Below are 9,364 nucleotides of genomic sequence, written 5' to 3'. Positions count from 1 at the left end.
TAAGGTAGAGCAAGTCAGTTGAGTGTCAATCTGGAAGGGTGGCTCAGACAAGGGGATCTTATTTGGTCCATTTATTATTATTACAATCATTATTATTATTACAATCATTATTATTATTACTATATTATCATTATTTTGTCCAGTGGTTTTGAAAGTCAGGTTGGTGTCATGCTGCACATACAAGAATTACTTGGAGGAGTGGGGGTATGCTTATTAAAATACTGAGCCCTGGGCCCATCCCCAATGCTATGATTCAAAAGATCGGCCTGGAACATGAAAAACAGTGCTTGCTAAAAAATTATCTAGGTGACTCTAGTGATGAGCCAGTTTTAGGATTTACTGATCAATCTGATATAACTTTATTGTGGACCTATTAAGCATAATATTTTTTGCTAGTTTCTGAAAGAATCAGCTTGTTTCAGAGACATATTCACAAGACATTTATACTTTTAAAAAAAATTGGCTCTATTAGGGAACATATAGCTTGTATATAAATAGACATAAATGATCAAATATCATTTAGAAGCTCAGAGGAATGATTAGAACTGGAGGTGGTGTGGAGTTAGCAAAGACTTGGTGGAGGAGGTAACATTTCAGTTCTTAAATGTTTGAGCTCTTAAATAATGGATTGAATTTTGAATATTCAGAGGAGGAAGTTTATTCTAGTTGGAAAGTAGAGTATAAAAAAGCACCTGAAGGAGAAAAATCTAGAGCAAGATTTCTTAATCTCACATCAAAGATATCCCAAAGGATCAGTAAATTTGTACAGAAAAATATTTATTTTCACTAACATCTAAACGAAATTAGTAAGTCCTTCAATATGACAGGAAATAATAGTAGTAATACTTGCAAATTTTTCACTATTAGCAATTACATATAGGGGGGCCTGGGTAGTTCAGTTGGTTGAGCATCTGGCTCTTGATTTCAGCTCAGGTCACGATCTCAGGGTCCTGAGATCGAGCCCCACATTGGGTTCTTCAATGGGTAAGGTCCTGCTTAAGATTCTCTCTCTCCCTCTGACCCTCTCCACCCCGTGTGTGCTCCCTTTCTCTAAAAAAGAAAGAAAGAAAGAAGAAAGAAAGAAAGAAAGAAAGAAAGAAAGAAAGGAAAGAAAGAGAAAGAAAGAAAGAAAGAAAGAAAGAAAGAAAGAAAGAAAGAAAGAAAGAAATTACATATAAAGTAGACTCCACATCCAATGTGGAGCCCAACACAGGGCTTGACCTCATAGCCCTAAGGATCAAGACCTGAGCTGAGATCAATTGTCAGACACTCAACTGACTGAGCCACTCACGTACCCATATATTTCTATATTTTATTAAAATTGCAGCAGATAGTGCTCACTTCTGCAGCACTTCTACTAAAATTGGAATGATACAGAGAAGATTGGCATGGCCCCTGCCCAAGGATGACATGCAAATTCATAAAATAGTAGCAGATAATTTATACTGTCATTTTTTACTCACCATTGATTCAAAATTAGAATAGCTATACATCTACTACTAGCTCTTACTAAAGGCTCAACAATAAATAAGTTGAATGATTCAAAATCAAATTTTTTTAAAAAGTATTTTATGACATTTTGGTATTAGTTTTCTTTATAATTTTATAAGCTTTGTTTCATGTATTTAAAAAGATTATTCTGAAAATCTGTTCTGGTTAGCTACAACTGGGTAACAAATTACTCTAAAATTTATCCACATACAATGACCATTTTATTTTATATTGATTTTGTGGATCAGAAATTTGAGAAGGGCCCAGGTAAACAGATGTCATATATGATCCTTGATGTGGTTACAGTTCACTGTTGGCTGGGGTTGCAGTCAGCAGCAGCCTTATCTGGGCTAGGTACCCAAGATGGTTGGAAGTTCAAATGGGGTGGCCTATGCATATACCTCACCTGGTACCATGGGCTTCTCACATCTTAATGGCTGAGTCCTGGAAGGGAAGCATCTAGAAGTAGTATTCAGTAAGAGAGTAGTCCATGAAGCTAAAACAGAAGAAACAAGACTTTGACCTCGCTTTTCATGTCATGCAGTGTCACCTCACCTCCTTTCTCTCAATTACTCATAAACCACTAAGGCCAATAGGATTTGAAGAAAGGCAAACCCCTAGTCATTTTGAGAGAAGTGTCAAAAAACTACAGCCACCTTTAATCTGCTACAGAAAGATTCCATAGGCTTACGTAGACTGTCAAGGATCTTTATGACATAAAAAATGTTGATAATATCTACTCTAGCATACATGCTTAAGTAACGACTGTATTCCATAAAAGAATCAATTAATATTAGCTTTAGAGGGTATTCAAGGTAGCCAGAAGCTAGCTACTGAGCCATATGTATGGATTTTCCAAGTTATATCATTCCAATGTCTGTTAGAAACAAACAAAAAAGAGAGAGACAGAAAGGAAGAAAAATTCTACTTAACCTTGATGGGTCAAAAGTGACAGTACTGAGCTTTGCCCCAAACCAGAAGAGCAAGCAAACAGTTTCATAATGGTGAAAGCATCTTGCTTATGGGGAGATAAGACTTGTCTTCCTTTGTTGAATATAATTAAAAGAGATGGGAAAGAAATGTGACGAGGCCCCTGGATCTCCTCTCAAACATGCTGCAGTGATGAATCAAAGAGATGGAAACTGACACCTTCCATCTCCGGGACACCCAGAGTAGAAATACAGTCAATAAGACGGCATGTTCATTGATGTGCAAGGCCTCTTCCCTATCAGAAGGAGAAAGATGAAACCTGACAGCTCTCCCCTCAGTAATTCCTCACCTCTTTCCACCACTGGCTACAGGTGGAAGAAGCCTTTTGGTGAGAAAGATGAAGTTTGTGTCTATGGGATCTTCGGTTGAGATGTTTATCTAGGTCTTTAGCCAAAGGCTTTAGCATATTCATTTACAGGCTTTAGCTAAAAGATCGCTGGGGGAGTTGTTAACATGTGAGAAGAGCGGAACTCCTTAGGTTAGAAGACTTACGGGTGTACGAATATGATGTATCTTGACTGTTTCATTTAGGAGATGTCTCCTTAATGGATGACGGTCTACTGGGGGTTGGGAGAACACATGGTTCAGGATTCTTTTTTTTTTTTTTTTTTTTTATAAATTTTTATTTATTTATGATAGTCACACAGAGAGAGAGATCGAGGCAGAGACACAGGCAGAGGGAGAAGCAGGCTCCACGCACCGGGAGCCCGACGTGGGATTCGATCCCGGGTCTCCAGGATCACGCCCTGGGCCAAAGGCAGGCGCCAAACCGCTGCGCCACCCAGGGATCCCATGGTTCAGGATTCTTATACGTGTTTGGGGATACCACGAATTTTAGGTTCTGAGTTGTAACTGAAAGCCCCTGAAAGTCAAAGATAATTTTGCAATCCCTAGTATTCGTCAGTGGTTACGTGATAGTAAATCGTTAAATAAATGATTTATTAAAGAACAAATGATGGTTGAATGAAACTGTACGAAGAACACTACCTAGACACTCAGATAGTAAAATACAAGCAATCATTTAGCTGGTCTGTAAGACCCTGTATTATCTGGCCTCTGACCAGTTGTCTAGCCCAATCTCTAATTATTACCTCTCCTCTTTTGCTCACCAAACTAAGAAAGCACGAAGAAGCTTGTATGTTTTAGCAGCTTTGCCCATGCTGACCCAGATCCCAAGAGGTGAAAAGGGCTAATTTCGATTAGGTGGCCAGAGGAATTTCTCTGTGAGAAGACAAAGCTTGGGTAGAAATCCAAAAGATAAAACAGAGCCAGCCTCATGAAGCTCTGGGAGTGGGGGTGGAAAGCACAATCCAGATGGAGAGGAAAGCAAGGAAAAAGGCATTAAATCAAGGATGAGCTTGACATTATTGTTATTATTTTTTCTTTAACAGAAAGACAGCTGGTGTGGTGGAAGGAAAGGGATGAAGGGGTAGAGCGATAAAGAGGAGGTCAGAGATGAGAGAGTTAGGGAGGGTCCAGGTCGCTTAGAACCTGAAGGCTGTGGTACAGGGTTTGAATTGTGCTCTAAGTGGAATGGGAAGCCATTCAGCTCTATTACACAGGAGTCTGCATGATCTGATTTGTCTTTTGAGAAGAGAATGGCTTGTGGGAAGACAAGTGCGGATGCAGGTAGCCTGGGTAGGAGGTGATTTCAATGGTTCAGATCAAGGTGAGAGCAGAGAAGGAAAGAGCTTTGGTCCATGTTTCGAAATCAAAGCTATCTTGATAGCTTGATATCGTCTGATGGGATAGAAGGATGAAATTTAAATAATCAACTAATGAGAAAAGGGTTTACATTTATTTACAGGTCGACAAAAAGAAATGCATATAAATACAACAACTCTGAAGTGGCATTTTTTTTCTCCTACCAAATTGACAAATGCTTTTAAAAAATGATAAAAACCCTAAAATACATGAGTTTTGAAACCCAACCCAGTTGTCCAACAATCAAAGATCAGTTAAATAAATCGTAGGGCATGCATATGTTTCAAATGCTCTGTAGCCATTAAAAATGATATTGTGGAAGAACACTTAATGACACAGAAAATGTTCACGGAAAGTTTTATCTGCTCAACAACCAGCTGTCAGGGTCCCGTGCTTCTTGTTAAGTACCAAATGGATCTGCAGTGAAGAGAAATGTTAATATCTTTAAAATTTGCTACAGAACCTCTATAAGGTTTGGGACCTTTCTTTTTTTTTTTTTTTTCTTTTACATGCCTGGCAACCTTCCTAGGGGTGAGGCCCAACTGAAAGGGAGACTCTCAGGACATTTAACATCTTGATGCAAGATTATCAGGAATAGAATCATTGAAAAAAAAGAGCACTACTTTGGGGCAGTGGCTTTGGTTTTGAGTTTGAAAAAAGAAAATGGCTGTATTATTTTTGGTTTGTGGCAACGCAGGATGGACCAGAATCTGCAAATGCAGGGGTGGCAAGGTAGGTCATGAACCTAATCAGGTGATCTTAATGGCCATGAGAACAAAGCACATACTCCGTCTTCATTAGGAATTTGCCGACAACCTGGCAAGGACTTTCGATTTCCATGGTATGTGGCTTGGTATTTTGAACTAATTTTTCAAAAGGCAAAGAGATCTCAACTCAGTCATTAAAAAATAGTATCCCAGGTTAGAAAATTTAATTATTTTGTAATGACCAGGACCTAGAATGTAACCAGAAGTACAGAAGGAAGGGTCTTTAAAGAACATATAATCTGATGTTATTGTTCATAAAGGATAAACTGAGGCTCCCATAAGGACAGAATGCAGAAATTACCCACGAATGTGTGTCCGCAGGTTAGTTCAAAGCATGAAAGGTGTGAAGGCTGGCTCTCAATGCAAATTGAAGCTGATTTCAAAGTGAAATGGAGGATCCACGGCTCGGTGTTCAAGCTCATTGTTGCTAACAGACAGTAGAAAACTTATTCCTCACTCCCCATGTATAGGTGGCTTTTGCAAACTCGTGTCAGAGCTACGGAATTTGTTTTCAATTTGCTGTTTTCATGCTCCGCATTGCCTGTGGTTCCAGGCAGCCCTTTAAACAGAAAAAGCCTATGGCTCAGCTAATACTTCATTTTGGAGATACCATCATGTGCTGGTATCCTGCCATCACTAAGAGACTAATATCAATGCTGCCTGTCATTTCTAGTTAGCATGCTTGAGGGAAGCAGGCCTGTCGCACGGAGACACACTGGACCAGGCCTGCCCAGGAAGGCAAAAGCCTGCCTCCAGCGCTTTGAGTCGGGTTAACTTGGGTGAAGCACGCAGAGTCACAGGTCTTAGTTTCTTCGTCTGAAAACAGGGACAGTAAATTTGTTCAATTTGTGAGTATTTGGTTAGAAAACAAGCGTAGGGGAGCCTGCGATGGCTCAGTCGATTCCGTGTCTGATGCCTGGTTTCCGCTCAGGTCATGATCTCAGGGTCCTGGGACCCAGCACCTTAGGGCTCAGTGCTCAGCGGGGAGCCTCTTGAGGATGCTCTCTCCCTTGCTCTCCTCCCCTCCCCACCCCGTGTTCTCTGTCTCTCTCAAAAATAAATAACTAAAAATAATAAATAAATAAATAAATAAATAGATAGATAGATAGATAATAATATTTTCTAAAAGAAAATAAGTGTGAAAAATCCTCGTGAACTTTAAATACCTCTTTAAGTACAAAATAATTGTGTTCTTAAGCCTGGGGAGGGGGTGGTTCTATCCTTTAAAGCGCTCATCTCTGCCGTGAAAATTCCTGCATGCTCCTGAGGCCTGTGACTGCGGCACTAACTCCCTTCAGTCTGCATCTCTACATGCAACGCCTAGTGCCTCCCATCTTCCACCATGAGCCTAGCACGGCCCACTTACCCCCTTAATTGTCTAAGGGGGAAGTTCTTGTTCACCCTCTGATTCCCAAGCCCCATTATTTGAATGCCTTCTTGAAGTCAACATTGGCTAAAACGTGTCGTGGTTATGGATCGTGGGTGCTTCACGCACAGGATCTCGTATAATCCCCGACTGCTTTAGAAGGCAGATGCCACATGCCTTCTCTCTCTAGTGCGGTTGTAGTCCTATGAATACAGGGAGAATGTGCAATTCATTTTGTATCTTCAACACAACCAAGATTGAACTCAATAAATGTATTAATACTAGAATCATTACCATTGTTATTACTTATTACTGATTATTAAAACAGGATTATATATCATTAATTATTACTACTGCCACTCTTATTATTTATTGGGTTCTTATTTATGAGGCTCGTACAACCTGGAATTGAAAGATGGAAAACTGCTTTTAGGAAGGTACTGCGGACAAAACTACGATTTACATCCAAGATCATCAGAATTCAAAACACGTGCTTTCAGTAGCCACTCTTCCCTGCCTCCTTTGGGAGGATCTGGGCAAAATCTTGGACCATCTTTATCTAATGGAATGATCTTGGTCCAAATTAATCCATCAGGGAGTCTTATTAAGTGAGACACCGCTCTCTCCACCTCACAGAATAAGTCTACCTTGTGACACCACCACATCATGTTTGCTCTTTGCACTCCACAGTCTGAAATTCTCAGACTGCCACCATGTCCCAAGTGCCCCTGCCTGAAGGTTTATTGGGAAGGAAGAAATGCAAAAAGTAAACTCATCCATTCTGCTACAGAGAAGATCAAGCACATGAAACTCCTTACTCATCTGCCAATATCTGCATTGCTGGTGCACATTCAAACGCACTAAAAGGAACCCGTGGATATTTTAGTTGTTCGGAGAAATGGCACTGCTCCCCATCACTGGCTTTGAAGGGGGTGGTCAGTGCAGCGGAGCACATGGCAGTGGTCAAGCTGAAGCTTTCCGGTCCTAACGCTGATTACAAATGACAGACTGCCCGGCGCTGGCTGATGATACATCTTCGCTGCCATTAAACACCTGCAGGCAGAAAAAAGAATCTATGCACCCCTCAGAGGAGCTCAGAAACCCTGGTGAGGACAGGAGCTCTCACTGTAGCAGAAACCGGAACAAAGGTTCGTCAGAAACACGAGAAACTAATGAAAAAGAAAACCAGGACAGAAGTATTAAATTATCTAGAAAAAAATGGTTTTCTGAGTCTGATCCTGTTGGCTCTATGTGGTATAAAATTAAGCTAATTTAGAAAAGTGGTTCTTTTTTACAAGTATAAGGACCTGTTAGTTGTGCTGGTCAAAAGTCTTCATTTTGCATAGACAGGAGGGATCACACTTCCTTACAGCCCAACAAGAAAGAGGAGAATCCATAGCCTTGCTCACTCATTCATTCATTGACTCATTGAGACATTAATTCACGTGTCCCTTCATTATATCACTCATTTCTACAGAGAAGTGGGGCAGCTTGCAATAGAAACCTATACTTAACGGAATCAAATTTCAAAAGGAAATAAATATGAGCCAGTAAATAAAGGATACAGGCCCAGAAAATTTACACAAATCTTGCCAACTTCTTGACCAGAAGCCAGGGTGGGAAATGGAGCTAGCATACTAGAGTCACCTGGGAAGTAATTTTCTAAAGATCCATGTTCCTCTGTCAAGGGAAGTACATTCCTTTGATGAGAATTACAACGGAATCATTGTAGGAAAGAATAATTTAGAAATTCCAGAATGATTCCAATATTTGTCCCCATGAAAAACAGTGGGCTAAGGAAAAAGCACGGAAGCGATACATAATGGGGGATCCCTGGGTGGTGCAGCGGTTTAGCGCCTGCCTTTGGCCCAGGGCATGATCCTGGAGACCTGGTATCAAATCCCACATCGGGCTCCCGGCGCATGGAGCCTGCTTCTCCCTCTGCCTGTGTCTCTGCCTCTCTCTCTCTCTCTCTCTCTGTGTGTGACTATCATAAATAAATAAAAAATTAAAAAAATATATTAAAAAAAAAAAAACGATACATAATGGTTGCTTACATCTGAGCCTCCCAGAGGGGGCAGTAAAGAGGGAAACCCAGTATGATACATAATAATGGGAATTTTAAAACTTCATTTATGCTGTTTTGAATTTTGAAAGAAACTGATTCCTGAAGCATTTATATAAATTAACTCTAGAAGACATAAAATAGTAGACAGTCTTAGAGAAAATACATTTTTTCATTTTTAAATTTTATTTTGTTTCTCACCCTACCTATAAAAAATCAGAAAGTATAACCAATGTCCAGATCACCACCATCCAGATTTGATAATTAATATGTTAATTATTTTAATATGTTTAATTTGTATGATTTTTGCTTAAATGTGTTAATGTATAATAAATATAATATTATGCCATTTCACCCCTAAGATTTCGAATGCATTTATTAAAAAGGAACATGTTCTGTGAAACCTGAATACTATTATTATATACAATAAAGTAGAAATAAATTCTAATTATCATCAAATATTACATATGGTTTCAGACTCAATCATTGTTCCCCAAAATGATATAGCTGGTGTATTCAAAATTATATCCAGAATTTTATCAAGTACAATGGCTATGGTTGAATTCATAATCTTCGGGCTTACTGAAATATCAGAACTTTGGGAAACAAGAATGATTATCATGGGTGGACATTTCCTAACCTGATAAATATGGCAAGATTAGACCTTTTCTAAAGGAGGTTGCAGGAAGACTTGTGAGAAATAGGAGAAATATAATCTTGGCTCTTTTTGTTCTTAAAAAAAAATTAAATAATACAATTTTTGTCCTTTTTTATATAGATGTGAATTTGAATAAAATAAACAAATATATAATTCAATAGATTTTTTTAAAGATTTTACTTATTTAATCATGAGAGACACACATAGAGAAGCAGAGACACAGGCAGAGAGCGAAGCAGGCTCCCTGCAGGGGGCCTGACACAGGACTCGATCCCAGGATCCTGGGATCACGACCTGAGCCGAAGGCAGACGCTCAACCACTG

General features: G+C 39.5%; 1 non-coding gene across 1 annotated transcript; it reads left to right on the top strand.

Annotated features, from left to right (window-relative positions):
* The first annotated feature begins 1,333 nt into the window (after positions 1-1,333).
* LOC119874118 lies at positions 1,334-1,441 on the top strand. Its single transcript, XR_005367329.1, has one exon. It is a non-coding gene; the product is annotated as a U6 spliceosomal RNA (small nuclear RNA).
* The last annotated feature ends 7,923 nt before the right edge of the window (positions 1,442-9,364 follow it).

This window comes from Canis lupus, chromosome 11, assembly GCF_011100685.1.
Source record: "Canis lupus familiaris isolate Mischka breed German Shepherd chromosome 11, alternate assembly UU_Cfam_GSD_1.0, whole genome shotgun sequence".
NCBI classification, from domain to species: Eukaryota; Metazoa; Chordata; class Mammalia; order Carnivora; family Canidae; genus Canis; species Canis lupus.
Note: the sequence above shows the minus strand (reverse complement) of the source record. Positions and strands in the feature narration are given on the sequence as shown.